The following is a 15,618-nucleotide window of genomic DNA, read 5'->3' as shown; positions in this document are numbered from 1 at the left end:
TTGTACTCTGATGTGATCACCTGGTTCTAGCTTTGCTAGTTCTTTAGCTGCCCTGTCATAATACTGTTGTATTTGCTTGTTCAGCTTCATCTTGTTTACAACATTTTCAGTATCAGGAGCTGCTATTTCTAAGTATGGTAACGTTGTATGTAGCTGTCGATTCATCAGCAATTGAGCTGGTGACAAACCTGTAGCTAGTGGTAGCTCTGTAGCTAAGTAGAGCTAAGAATGGATCGCTTCCTGAATCCAATGATTTCTGTAGGCGTTTCTTCACAATGTGAACACCATTCTCCGCTTTTCCGTTTGATTGCGGATGTAATGGGCTTGATATAATATGGTTATTGCTGTGAAAATTCCGTCCAATCGCAGCTGTCGAAGCATGGACCGTTGTCTTTCATGACACTGACCGGGATTCATGTCGAGCAAACAGTTCTTCCTTTGGTGGCTTTGATTACTTCTTGTGAACTACAGTTGGGTAATCTTATCACCTCAGGGTAATTCGAATAGTAATCGATAATTAGAAAATAATCTTTTTTTTTAATTTTTAGAGTACCTAATTCATTTTTTACCAATTAAGGGGCAATTTAGCGTGGCCAATCTACCTACTCTGCACATCTTTGGGTTGTGGGGGTGAAACCCATGCAAACACGGGGAGAATGCGCAAACTCCACGCAGACAGTGACCCAGGGCTGGGATTCGAACCCGGGTCCTCAGCGCCGTAGTCCTAGTGCTAACCATGGAGCCACCGTGCTGCCCCATTAGTAAATAATCTTTACCATGGAAGTAGATCAATGCCAACCGTTGACCATGAGTCTATACAAGATCATGCATCATCAATGTTCTGTTGCTGTGATTGGCTGCGTTGACATGTTTCATATTCTGACACGAGGTTAGTGATGTCTGCGTTAACACCTGGCTAACAGACTGACTGTCGAGCGTTTAGTTTACACTTTGTGTCCTTTGTGAACCTTGGTTAGCATCATCTGCCTCAGCGTAGTTGGAATCACTGTGCGGCCTTGTCGAAGCAGGAATCTTGCCTCAGCTCGAATGTTCCTATAACTAGAACAATGTCCTTTAGGCCAACCATCTCTTATATAACATCACACGCTGTAATGTGTCATCTTTGGTGGTTTCTTGTTTGGTTAACATTAGTTTTTCTTCCGAGACAGGTAGATTTTCTAAGAAATTAGTTTGAGCTTCTGCTACCTGGACTGTGTCATTCATCGTAATATCTTCTTCAGTTGCACGTGCATCAGCTACCACAAAGTCCTTACCGGGTGTGTATGGAAGCTCAAAATCATTACGTCAAAGTTTCATTATGATTCTTTGTAGTTTCGGTGACATATCATTCAAATTTTTTTGATGATTGTTACAATCATCCATCTCTACAGTAAAGGTCGGTAACCTGTACACATAGTCATGGAACTTCTCAATTCCTGTGAGAAGACCGAGACATTCCTTTTGACGGGGATGCTATGGATCGCCATTGCCCAGCAGAAGTTTTCTGAAGTAGCACAGCTATCATGCCATCCTTACTTGTATCGATTGATATCTTCGTTTCACTCATTGGGTTGACGAATGACAGTACTGGTGCAGTTGTGAGTGTTGTCTTGAAATCAGATCACTCCTCGTCATGTTCTTCTATCCATGTGAACAGAACATTCTTTTTTAATCAGCTGTCACAAAGTTGTTGTTCTTGAGAATAAGTTTGGAATAAATTTCCAAGGAAGATTACGACACCTAACAGTCTGAGAACCGCTTTTTTTATCCTTGAGCACAGACATCATGTTGATTACTACGACTTTCTCGTTGTCTGGCTACACACCTTGAGCAGAAATTTGGTCACCCAAAAATGTGAGTTTGGATATACCAAATTGGCATTTGTTCCGATTGAGCTTCAAACCAAACTTGTTTGGTGCATTACTTGCAGAAGTCTTGCATTATGTTCTTCACGGGTTGCTGATAATTTTATTACATCGTCAACGTAGACTCTAACACCTTCAATTCCTTCAGTCATTTGCTCCATTGCACGATGGAATATCTCCGAGGCTGATATGATGCCAAAGGATATTCTGTTGAATATGGGGAGTATTGAATGTGCATAACTTTCTGCTGGTTTCATCTAGTTTCAGTTGCCAAAATCCTTCAGAGGCATCTTGTTGAGAGAAAACTTTGGCGTGTGCCATTTCACTTGTGATCGCTTCACGTTTTTGGAATAGGATAATGTTCCCTTTTAATATTCTGATTGAGATATTTTGGATCAATACAGATTCTGAGATCTCCATTTAGGTTTTTGACGCATTGAACTAACCCAGTCAGTGGGCTCTATTAAGTTAGTGATGATCCCCAGCTGCTGCATGCAGCTGAGTTCTTGTTTCAGGCGTTCTCTCAAGGGAGTAGGACCCTCGGGTTTGATAGTTCCCCCATGTTAAAATCCCCCACTCACCCCATGATCAACTGGTGTGAGTCCAGGTCAGGAATCTTCCCCAGCACCTGCCTCATGAAATCTACATCATCCCAGTTTGGGGCATAAACGTTTACCAGGGCCATTGGCATCCCCTCCAGCTTCTCACTCACCATCACAAGCTACCCCACCCTGAATCTGCCACAATTCTCCCCACCTCGAACGCCACCCACTTATTCACCAGCACCACCACCCCCCTCTTCTTCATATCCAGTCCCCAAGTGAAACACCTGCCCCATTCATTCTTTCCTCAACCTTTCCTCTGGTCCCCCATCTTTAAGTGCATCTCCTGCAAGAAGGCCACATCCTCCTTCAGACTCCTCAGGTGTGCGTACACATGTGACTGTTTGACCGGCCCATTCAGCCCCCTCACGTTCTACATGACCAAGACTGGTCGGGGGGCTCCCGGGCCTCCCTGCTCTGCCGATCAATCACATCCCTTTTTGGGCAAGCCTCAGGCCCGTGTCACGTGACCCTTCAGGCCCACCCTTGGATGTCCACCATCATCCTTTTCCAACTGCACCACATCAACCACACCCTTGTCAGCAACCCACTCCCACAAAAGCAGCAAAAGGTGTACTCGCCCTTGATGTTCCCCCATGAAAGGCCTGCCCTCCAAAAACCCTGCCATCAAAACAAAAGAAACACTTCAAAGGGAAGAATTTTCAGAGAACAAACAAAGATACACTCATACAAACTCCTCCAAAGTTCAATGTCCTGCAGCTACTCACCAAGGTTCCTTCGACAGCACCTTCCAAACCTGTGACAGTGAAGGGCAGCAGATGCATGGAAACACAACCACCTGCAAGTTCCCCAATAGGCACCAATTATGGGATTTTCACAGTAACGTCATTGCAGTGTTAATGTGAGCCTCCATATGACACTAATACAGATTATTATTAAAAGGTTCCCTTCCAAGTCGCACACCATCCTGACTTTGAACTGTATGGCCATTACTCCACTGGATTAGATATCCTGGAATTCCCTGTATAACAGCACTGTGGGTGTACCTACTCCACGTGAACTGCAGCAATTTACGGTAGCTCACCACCACTGTCTCAAGGGTAATTAGGGATGATAAATAAATGCTGGCCGTGCCAACGATACCCTGTGAAAGAATTGGGAGAGAAAGAGCATTTATAGAAGAACCGCATGTGCCTATAATGTCTGTAAATGATTGGTGTATTGTGAGGTACACCTTTTACAGGAACATTATAGGCTGGGAACCACATCTCTGTAGGATCATTATGTAGCGGGGACCTGCCTACATAGGAGCATTATATACCAAGGACCCACCTTTTTATGAACAATAAATGCCGAAGCATGGTCCATGTAGGAAAAATATATAATGGTACATGCCTTTATCAGAAAATTATAGCAGGACATGCCTATTTTCGAGTAGTATTCACCTCAACAACCTTATATTAGAATAGTATATACCTGGGCATCTAAATGGAAACATTGGGCAAAACTCTACATTTGGGACTATGTTCCCCCGCTGGAACTGAACTACACCTGATGCGATTCCCAATCCATCGCCATGCACATTTATGCATGCCGAGGATTGCGAGGCATTCCCATGGGAATCCTGTTATCTGGCCGCCATTTTGAGCGGGTGGGTTGATAGCAAGGTCCCACTGCTGGCCACAATCCCCCCTCCCCTCCCTAATATTGCAATTTTCCACAGGAAGTTGGGGTTAGCAAGATTAAAGGACATGGGATGGGAGGCAATAGGATTGAGGATAGGCTAATAGGCAGAGAATAGGAATAAACAGGTCAAGTTTGCATTGACAGGCTGTGATTAGTTGGTTAACACAAGGATCAGTACTTGTGCCTCAGCTGGTCACAATGTAAATCAAAGATTTGGACGTGGGCACATAATGTAATAATTACATGTTCACGGATAACACAAATCTAGATGGAAATGCGTGTTGTGAGGAAGATGCAAAGGAATTGCAAGGGGATTTGTTCAGACTTAGTGAGAGGACAAGAATATGGCAGATGGAATCTAATGTAGAAAAATGTGAGGTAATCCAATTTGATAGGAGGAACAGATGGACAGAGTATTTCTTAAAAAGCAAGAAATTGGAAAGTGTAGATGTAGAAAGGGTCCTGGGTGTCCTCATTAATAAGCCATTGAAAGCTAACATGCAGATGCAGCAGGCAATGAAGAAGGCTAATGGTGTGTTAGCCCTTCTGGCAAGAGTGTTTGAGTACAGGAATAAGGAATTTTTGTTGTACCTGGAGTACTATGTGCAGTTGAACCAGGGGACACAATTTCAAAATAAGGGGGCAGTCACTTAGAACCGTGGTGAGGATAATTTATTTTTACTCGAGGCGGTTGTGAACCTTCGCATTCTCTGCTCCAGAGGGCTGTGGAAGCTCAGTCATTGAGTATGTTTAAAGATTGAGATTTCTAAATCCAAAAGACGTAAAGGGATACGGTGATGGTGCAGATAAAAGGCATTGAAGTGGATGATCAGCCATGATCAGACTGAATGGCGGAGCAGGCTCAATGGGCTGAATGGCCTACTCCTGTTCAGTATTCCTAACACTCTCAGTGCCGGTTTGCTAGGTCTGAACTTATTAGATGCTGTGGTTTGTATCCTGTTAAGTTTATTTTCATTTAGCTGCTGATGGTCCCGTCCCTCCATTGTGGTTTTGGCAGAAAATTGGCTCAACTCGGATGCAGCCTGATTAAATAATTTGACGTTCACCATCTAGGTGATGGGCTAAGCCTCCTCAGACAACGCATCAGGAGGAAAACAGTGGATCATTAAGTAGTTTATGAGTGAAGACTGGGGGAGGCGGGGAGTTGATCGGTTTGAAGGTGATGGTGAAGTTTGCCTGGTGGACCCAGCTGCCCATGGTTTTCCAACACATTTTTTCATGGTTTGAGTTCCAGCTTTGTGAGCAGGTCAGCCGTTGGTAACTGGGACTGACACTTGCACTGAAGAGGTTGGATTGCAAAGTAGACCTTTTCCATTGGTGAGGTGGTGTGAAAAGATAAAATTAGCTGGACCCAGTGGTCAACATTGCACATCTTTGTTTCATTTTATTGCTTTCTCTTTACTCTTATCTCCTTTCTCTCAACCCACCTCTCTCATCTCCGAGCAGTCTAAATTCTCCCTGTGCCTCCCTCTTCCTGAATGTTTTTCTCCATGCTTTTCTATCTCTGTACCCATGTCTCTCCCCGTTTATTTCTCTGGCTCTGTCTCCTGCCACTATTTCTCTTTATCATACTCTCTAACCTGACTCGCTCATGCACTGTCCCCTTCGCACCTGGGGGGGAGGGGTGATAGGGATCCCGAAAGGGGCCTGAGAAGGTCTGAAAAAGGAGACTCTCAGCGACCCCATAGCGAGCTGTCCTCACTTTGGGATGGAGGGGTTTGCGGGATACCGCCCATGTGTGTGGGCGGTGGCATTGCGTGTGTGTGTGTGTGTGTGTGTGTGTGTGTGTGTGTGTGTGTGTGTGTGTGGAGGGGGGGCCTCAAGCTCACTTAGAGATCGGGACGCCCATTCAAAATGGTGGCTGGATCTCTGAGGAACCGGTCTTGCCAGTGAGTTCAGCTCCCCAGTGATGAGAAAAATTCCAAGTAATGGGCTAGCCCGGAGAGAACCCCCCCGAAAAAGTGACTAAGTGTGTTTAGATGGCGGTGGGGTCAGAGCCGGCAGGAAACTCTCAGCCAAACCCGCCTGAAATGACACTTGGAAATGTTTCTGTTGTATCGTGTCCACTATATCTATTTCACACATCTTCCCTCTCCATAGATGACACAATCTCTCTGTCTGTCACAATCTCTCTGTCTGTCACAATCTATTTCTCAAACTCTCTCTCTATTTCAGACATAATCACTGAAGTGTTATCGCACAGAAGGAGGCCATTTGGCCCATCATGCCTGCACCAGTTCTTCAAATGAACATGATGACTTAGTGCCATTCTCCTGCCTTTCCCTGCACCCATGCACACTTTCTATCTCTCTCTCTGTCTCTCTCTCTCAAACTATTACACATTTTTTCTATCTGTTTCACAAACTATCTTCCTGCTGTATGCCTTGCTTGGATTCTATCCCTCCCTGTCTGAATGACTCTCTCTCTCATTGTCCCTCTCACTGTCTGTCTCTCTTGCACATCAACTTTTGCTCTCTCTTTCTCTCCCTTCCTTAAAATCTGCTCTTTTACCAGTGGGAGCTGTGGCTTGTGTTTTTCGGCCTGGACCTGCATGACGTTGGCAGAAGTTTAAATCGGAAGTGTCGCTTGCTTCTGATGCTTGGACTGGTGCCACAGTTTACATTTCCTGCCTTTGCAGAAAACTTGTAAGAGTTCAGAGAAAGCTGATTGCTGTTTTGGTGATGCATTCAGAGGGAAGTTCCTCCAGTCTGTGCTGTAATCTGTGTCACAGGATAATGGTTGCATTGTTTCCCCCCTTTGCTGCCCTTGGGTTCAAACCTTGTTTACTTTACAGACACCAACTCCTCAGTCTGGCACGGTCCTCCTACAATTCCATGGCATTCAACTGCACTTTTCAAGTTTTTCTGCCAGATTCCCCTCTCAGCTCTCCTGTAGCTGTTGATTCCGTCCTCGGATACAGTCCCAGAGTCACCTGCCTTACTCTAATTCCAATAGCTGTGTGAGCTGAGGCTCTCTGTGGACAAAGTATTCGAATGTGGGGGCATAACACCTACTTATGACTCCAAGACAACCTGCATGTGCATCCTCAAACCAGGAGGTGTCCCAAGACATTGTCAATCCAACGGATTGCAGATCTTTTCCAGGACTCTGGAAATAGACATGTCATGAAATATTTCGAAAATAATTATTGAATTGCACCAGGTCATAGCTTCCCATCTCCATACCTTCCTCTCATATTCATACCCTTTTCATTTCACACTCACCATTTCCCTCTCACTCTCCCTTCTCACTCTCCCCTCTCACTCTCCTCTCGCGCTCACTCTCCCCTCTCGCGCTCACTCTCCCCTCTCGCGCTCACTCTCCCCTCGCGCGCTCACTCTCCCCTCGCGCGCTCACTCTCCCCTCGCGCGCTCACTCTCCCCTCGCGCGCGCTCACTCTCCCCTCGCGCGCGCTCACTCTCCCCTCGCGCGCGCTCACTCTCCCCTCGCGCGCGCTCACTCTCCCCTCGCGCGCGCTCACTCTCCCCTCGCGCGCACACCCCTCTCTCGTGCGTTAGTATTCCAGGGGGAGGCGATGCATAGTGGTATTGTCACTGGACTAGTAATCAAGAGACCCAGGGTATTGCTCTGGGACCAAGGTTCCAATCCCACCACAGCAGATGGTGACATTTTATAACCGAGTCAGGATGGCCAAGCGGTCTAAGGCGCTGCGTTCAGGTCGCAATCTCCTCTGGAGGCATTGGGTTCGAATCCCAATCCTGACATTGCTTTTTAAGATGATCAGAGGATTAGATAGGGTGGACATTGAGAGCCTTTTTCCTCAGATGGTGATGTCTAGCACGAGGGGACATAGCTTTAAATTGAGGGGAGATAGATATAGGACAGATGTCAGAGGTAGGTTCTTTACTCAGAGAGTAGTAAGGGCGTGGAATGCCCTGCCTGCAACAGTAGAAGACTCGCCAACTTTAAGGGCATTTAAGTGGTCACTGGACAGACATATGGATGAAAATGGAATAGTGTAGGTCAGATATGCTTCAGATGGTTTCACAGGTCAGCGCAACATCGAGGGCCGAAGGGCTCGTACTGCGCTGTAGTGTTCTTTGTTCACACCCCTCTTGCGCACACTGCTCCCTCGCCCGCACTCTGCTCCCTCGCCCGCACTCTGCTCCCTCGCCCGCACTCTGCTCCCTCGCCCGCACTCTGCTCCCTCGCCCGCACTCTGCTCCCTCGCCCGCACTCTGCTCCCTCGCCCGCACTCTGCTCCCTCGCCCGCACTCTGCTCCCTCTCCCGCACACTGCCCCCTCGCCCGCACACTGCCCCCTCGCCCGCACACTGCCCCCTCGCCCGCACACTGCCCCCTCGCCCGCACACTGCCCCCTCGCCCGCACACTGCCCCCTCGCCCGCACACTGCCCCCTCGCCCGCACACTGCCCCCTCGCCGCACACTGCCCCTCGCCCGCACACTGCCCCCTCGCCCGCACACTGCCCCCTCGCCCGCACACTGCCCCCTCGCCCGCACACTGCCCCCTCGCCCGCACACTGCTCCCTCGCCCGCACACTGCCCCCTCGCCCGCACACTGCCCCCTCGCCCGCACACTGCCCCCTCGCCCGCACACTGCCCCCTCGCCCGCACACTGCCCCCTCGCCCGCACACTGCTCCCTCGCCCGCACACTGCTCCCTCGCCCGCACACTGCTCCCTCGCCCTCACACTGCTCGGTTTTCCAGGGTGAGTCTGGTGGCGTTTGTGGCCACTCTGGTTTCAATCTGTGCTGACCTAAAGGTTGTTTTGACCTGATATCTTCATTAATTTGAAGAATTATTTATTATCTTGCTCCCCCCTGCCGCTCCTACACTAGAGAAGGGGGCATTAGGAGGGGCGAATAAAACCTTAATCAAATAAAGAAAGTTTGATATTGTGAAAGCAGCTTTCACAACTTCAGGACGACTCCACATTCTAACCAATGAAGTACTTTTGACACAGTCATTATTGTCAGATGCACATCAGACAACTTGCATGCTGCAAGCTCCCATAAACAGCAATGCAAGAATGACCAGGTAACCGGATTGAGATTTTGGTTGAAGGATAAATATCAGCACGGACATTGGATAAAGCTGAAATAAAAACAAAGTGCTGGAAAAAGGCAACAGGTCTGGCAGCTTCTGTGGAGAGAGAAAGAGTTAATGTTTCGAGTTCAATATGACTTTTCATTTGACAGAGCTCCCCTGCTCTTTTTCACAATTCGTCTTGAGATCTTTTTCATCCATCTGAGGGGCAAATGGCGCCTCAGTTTAGGGTCTCCCTCAGTATTGTCTGGATTTTGTGGTAATCGTTTTAGTAATACGTGGATCGAAAGCAGTGTTTTTCAAACTTTTTTTTCCCAGGGACCCTTTTTTACCCACGGGGCCGACCTTTTTTACCCACGGGGCCGACCTTTGGGACCCACGGCGGCCGACCTTTGGGACCCACGCCGGCCGATCTGTATGACCCGCCATTTTCTCTTACCTTGTTTGTTGCTGACAAAAATGGAGGAAATGGTTTTGCTTCACTTTGGCCCCAATGGTCCCTTTGGCCTCCCAACTTGGAAAAAAAAGGTTGCGACCGTGTAAAAAAAAATGCGGTGGCCAAATTTATTTTAATCTGTTCCTGGCCATTTTGAAGACCGCTCGCAGCCGGCATTATTAAAAGCCAACTGTTATGCGCGGACTTGCGCGATCGGGAGCATCAAAACCCTCCCGACACCCACCCGCAGGCCGTGCATGTCTGGTCTGGTCTAAAGGGAGTCTGGGATATGGAGAGCTTCAGGGAGGGAATTTCAGAGTTTGGGGCCTAGACAGCTGGGAGCAATGGTAGAATGAAGGGTAACACAGAATTAGAGGAGCTCTCTGAGGGCTGTGGGGTTGGAGGAGAACTGAGAGATGGGGAGGGGCGAGGCCATTAAGGGATTTGAAAACCAGGCTGAGAATGTTAAAATTGACGTTTAGCCAGACCAGCAGCTCATGTATGCCAGCGAACGTATGAGTGAATGGTGTTGTGGGTGCTGGTTGGAAAAGGATCTTGGTATTCCGGTTCACATATCATCATGGCTACAAACCAATCCCCTACCCCCAACACAACCTCCAACTCCCCAACTCCCACTACCCTAAATCCATGTCTCTCGGTGCCCCCCCACACCTCGGGCCTGGAGGGGTATGGAACAGGGTGCTGGAGCAAGGGTATGGAATCAATCACAACCGTAGATTGCTGCAATCCCAGCCTGATAAGATTGCTGCATGTCAGAGTGAGAGATGGTGTGAAATCTGAAACCTGTTCTAAACATGGAGAAAGGCATCCTGTTAGTGGAATGAAAGGTTAAACTGTGTTAGCATGGTATTATTGGTTCTTACAGCTGGGTAAAGGGTCACATAGATTTGAATAGTTACCATGGGCGGAATTCTAGGTGAATCGGTGCTATGGCCCGAAACTGGCGGCAAAAACGGCGTGAATCACTCCACCGTCGAGCCCCCCGTAACGTCGCAAATTCTCCGAATGGGCTAGTAGCGGCGTGACGCCATTCGCGACGGCGTCACCTGTCACGGACGCGCGTGCCGTCACTGCATAAAAGACGAACCCCCCGGAGACCCGGCAAAATGGTCACCCATCTCGCAGCGGCAAGTGAGACCCCCTACTGCCTGCCCCCCCCCCTTCCCCCATATCCCCACTTCTGCCATATCCCCCGTTCCCCCCTCCCCCCATATCCCCCGGGGGTGATAGAGGGCATCTGGGAGAAGGGGTGATCTGGGGGACCAGGCCTATCAGGGGGATGCCACCCCCAGGAAGTTCCAGGGCGGCCACGAGCCAGGGACAGACCCAGAGCACCAGGCGGACGGCGGCCACATCTAGTGTGAGTGCGGCGACGCCGGCGGGCCACACCCAGCGATGAGGAGGGCAGCCACAGCACAGGCCCCTGTCGCAGCCGACCCAGGACACCGACGCCCAGGACACCCACACACCTATACCCTCCACCATCGCAGAGACACTCCCCTCGGTTGGACACTTTAGCGATGAGGCATCTGGGACACTAACTGGTGCACACAACACTGCTGTCCCGGTACAGCAGGTGGAGGCAGGAGCAGCCGAGGGGCCGGACGGTCGGAGGGCAGCCCGGCGCAGGCAACCATCTGCTACCCAGACGGGTCCCAGATTCCTGGAGTTACCACCCCCACCCATAGACCCGATGCAGGCACGGACCAAAGGACGACCGAAGGAGGTGACGGCCGGCTGCAGACGAAGGTGGAGGAATCCACCCGCGTGCAGGAGTAGATAGAGGTGCCGGTCATGCGTGCCACCCAGGCTGACACCGCACAGGTGGCGTCCGCGGTGGAGGCAATGGGTGCGACGGTGTCAGACATGGGTCGCAGTATGCAAGGTGTGGGGCTTTCATGGCCCAGGACATCGCTGCCCTCTCACAGGCAGCCATGAACCAGAGCCAGCAGCAGATCGCAGAGGCGCTCAGTGCTGTGGCCCAGTCTCTGCAGGCAGTGGCCCAGTCTCAGCAGGCCATCGCTGAGGGTATCGGCGCCATTGCCCATGTGCTAGCCGACGTTGTACCGTCACAGACAGGGATGGCCAACTCCCTGAGCTCCATGGCTGCAAACCTGCAGACCCTTGTTGATACCAGACGGGCCTCCAGGACTGGCAGCGGCAAGTGTCGGCCGGGGGGGGGGGGGGGGGGGGGGGGGGGGCGTCGGGTGCTCGGTCCGTTCGCATCCCTGACCCATGTAGAAGACCAGGGGCAATCGGGTGCTCCGAGGGGGGAGGAGGTGCTGGGTCCCGTTCCGGGTCCCCCTGCAGGGGTGGTCCCGGAACACCACTACACCTTGGAACCCCCCCCCCCCCTTCCGTCCCAGGTGCATCTGGTGGGTAATGGGCAGGACAGGCTGGCAGCTCGCCATCCCAGTCTCCCGAGCCGCAACCTGGTCCATGTAGGCCGGGACGCCCGTTGTGCCGCAGGTGGATGTGCAATAGAGGGATGGTGTACATGTGGTGGGAGTGGTTGTTGGTGAGTGGGTGCGGTGCAGGTGGTTGGTGTTGGGTGGGTGGGGTGAGGGTAGTTGATGTTGGATGGGTGGGGTGCGGGTGGTTGGTGTTGGGTGGGGTGCGGGTGGTTGGTGTTGGGTGGGTGGGGTGCGGGTGGTTGGTGGTGGGTGGGGTGCGGGTGGTTGGTGGTGGGGTGCGGGTGGTTGGTGTTGGGTGGGGTGAGGGTGGTTGGTGTTGGGTGGGTGGGGTGAGGGTGGTTGGTGTTGGGTGGGGTGAGGGTGGTTGGTGTTGGGTGGGTGGGGTGAGGGTAGTTGGTGTTGGGTGGGTGGGGTGAGGGTGGTAGACTGGTGCCGTAGTGTGCAGTCTGTGTCCCTACTCGGCGATTTCGTCCCCCCCCCTCCCCCCCATCCCCCCCCCCCCCTCCCCCTCCCCCCCGTCCCCCCGTCCATGAACCGGGTGGCTATCAGCCTGTCCCGTGCCCGCTGGCCCAGCCGGTAATGGTGGGCAGCCTTCCGTCCATGTCCACCCCGTCTGTCCTGACCATTGTCCCCATCCTCCTCATCTGGGGAGGTCTGCGCCTCGTCCTGCTGCTCCTCCCCTTCCCCCTCCTCTGCCTGCAGCATATCGCCCCTCTGCTGGGCTATATTGTTCAGGACGCAGCAGACCACAACAATGCAGCTGACCCCATCTGACGGGTACTGGAGGGACCCCTCCAGAGCGGTCCAGCACCTGAAGCGCATCTTTAGTAGCACCCCACCCATCCAACATCCAACTGTCTTTCACACCCCTGGTCGCTGCATGGGCATCGTTGTAGCGGTTTTCCACATCAGTTTGAGGCCTCCGTATAGGCGTCATCAGCCACGACCGCAACGGGTAACCCCTGTCGCCCAGCAACCAGCCCCTCAGCCAGGGGAGGGCACCCCTCAAACATGGTGGGGATGAAAGATTGCGGCAATTTGAATGAGTCATGTACACTGCCCGGGTACTGGGCACAGACGTGCAGGATCGTCATGCAGAGGCCGTAGACCACCTGAATGTTCATGGAATAGGTCCCCGTGTTCCTACTGAGCACGGCACTGTTATCCGCAGGTGGCCGCACGGCGACGTGCCTCCCATCAATCGCGCCCTGGACCATGGGCATCCTGGCCGCCGCTGCGAAGGCTGCTGCCCGGGCATCCTGGCTGGCCCGGTGCACAGGGAACTGGATGTAGCCGTCCGCAATGGCATAAAGGGCGTCTGTCACTGCCCGGATACACCGGTGCACCGATGCCTGCGAGATGCCGACAGTCCCCACTCGGTGCCTGGAATGACCCCGTGGCACAGAAGTTCAGGGCCACAGTAACCTTGACGGACACGGGGAGAGGGTGTCCTCCCCCAGTGCCACACGGTGCCAGATGTGCCATCAGGAGGCAGATGTGTGCCACGGTTTCCCGGCTCATCCGGAATCTCCTCCTGCATGCCCGATCCGTGAGGTCCGGGTATGACGAGCGGGGCCGGTATACACGGGGCCTCATCGGGCGTCTCCATCACCGTGGCACCACAACCACCTCCTCCACCTCCTCATCCTTCATGCGGTCGGCCCTCCAGCCTGGGCGGCTGCCACCTGCCTCCCTGTGGCACGCTCCTCTGTGGCAGCCCCTTCCGCCTCCCTGGCACGCTCCCGCTCCCCCAGGGCAACATGTAGAAGTGCGGCTCCTGCCACGGCGGCCAACATTGCTGGGTGATGACCAAACATAAAGGCCTGTGGGGGGTGGAGGCTGGAGGTGGGGGGTAGACGACATGTCACCATTGCCCATACACCCCCCCCCCCCCCCCCCCCCCCCCCATCAGCCAGGTGCTGCATGGTCGTGACTATTGCCAGCTGGCACACGGCCAGGCGGACACCCACACCCCCCCCCTTTTCACCGGCATGCACCATCCCCCCCCGGCACGCACCCTACCCAACACCCTCCCTACCCGGCCTCCCCCTCCTCCCCGGTACACATCCTCTCCTCCGCAGCACACGCCCTCCCCAACACCCCCGCTCCCCGGCACACACCCTATCCATCACTCGCCCTCCCCGGCACCCCCTGTCCTCCCCGGCACCCCCTCTTCACCCCGGCCTGCGGCTGTGCTGTCACTTCTCCGGCGGCCGTCACTTCTCCGGCAGCCGCCCCACGCTGACCCCCACCTCCGCGCTGGCCGGCGTCAACCATGACGACTGGTTGACGCCGTTAAATAGGTGGTTTGATTTATGCTGGTGTGACCACGGGTCACACCGGCGGGTTTTTGGCCCATCAGGCCCGGAGAATTGGTGCGGCCCCAGGGCACGTTGCATTGCGCTGATCCTTGACATTTTCTGAGGCATGCAACGCGATTCACAATAACGGGATTTTTGGGGAGCCGAAGAATATGGCGAGTCGGCCGGGTGGGATTTACGCCGTCTCCCCGCGATTCTCCGACCCGCCGGAGGGTTGGAGAATCCCGCCCCCTCTCTCTAACCTGGTTAGATTTGAATATTAAACTCCAGGATCTTGTTTTAAATTTAGTTACCTGACTGGGAGGTGGACAATAGCTTGTCTTTTTACCTTTTGGCTGAGTGGCTGTTTGTCAGCCTGTCTTATTTGCAGGGGATCTGTGGGAATGTGTGGTGTTTGATGATGTCCTGTGCGAATGTGTGGTGTTTGATGTGGGTCTCTGAGAACATGTGATGTTTGATGGGGGTCTCTGGGAATGTGTGATGTTTGATGGGGGTCTCTGGGAATGTGTGATGTTTGATGGGGGTCTCTGGGAATGTGTGATGTTTGATGGGGGTCTCTGGGAATGTGTGATGTTTGATGGGGGTCTCTGGGAATGTGCGTTGTTTGAGGGGGGGTCTGTGGTATTTGCAGGGGATCTGTGGGAGTGTGTGGTGTTTGATGATGATCTGTGGGAGTGTGTGGTGTTTGATGATGATCTGTGGGAGTGTTTGATGGGGGTCTCTGGGAATGTGTGTTGTTTGAGGGGGTCTGTGGTGTTTGATGGGAGTCTGTGGGAATGTGTGGTGTTTAATGGGGGTCTCTGGGGGTGTGTGGTGTTTGATGTGAGTGTGTGGTATTTGCAGGGGATCTGTGGGAGTGTGTGGTGTTTGATGATGATCTGTGGGAGTGTGTGGTGTTTGATGATCTGTGGGAGTGTTTGATGGGGGTCTCTGGGAATGTGTGTTGTTTGAGGGGGTCTGTGGTGTTTGATGGGAGTCCGTGGGAATGTGTGGTGTTTAATGGGGGTCTCTGGGGGTGTGTGGTGTTTGATGTGAGTGTGTGGTATTTGAAGGGGATCTGTGGGAGTGTGTGGTGTTTGATGATGATCTGTGGTAGTGTGTGGTGTTTGACAATGATCTGTGGGAGTGTGTGGTGTTTGATGATGATCTGTGGTAGTGTGTGGTGTTTGACAATGATCTGTGGGAGTGTGTGGTGTTTGATGGGGGTCTCTGAGAATGTGTGGTATTTGATGGGGTCCCTGAGAGTGTGCATGTTTTCTGGGGT

At 52.3% G+C, this 15,618-nt stretch overlaps 1 protein-coding gene and 1 non-coding gene across 2 annotated transcripts in view; both read left to right on the top strand.

Annotated features, from left to right (window-relative positions):
• LOC119962274 overlaps positions 1 to 15,618 on the top strand; it is a 222,642-nt gene that overhangs the window by 46,169 nt on the left and 160,855 nt on the right. The window lies entirely within an intron of this gene.
• trnal-cag lies at positions 7,777 to 7,860 on the top strand. The gene has a single exon. It is a non-coding gene; the product is annotated as a tRNA-Leu (tRNA).

The sequence above is a fragment of the Scyliorhinus canicula genome, chromosome 2, assembly GCF_902713615.1.
Source record: "Scyliorhinus canicula chromosome 2, sScyCan1.1, whole genome shotgun sequence".
Taxonomy (NCBI): Eukaryota; Metazoa; Chordata; class Chondrichthyes; order Carcharhiniformes; family Scyliorhinidae; genus Scyliorhinus; species Scyliorhinus canicula.
This window is presented reverse-complemented; position numbering and strand designations above follow the sequence as displayed.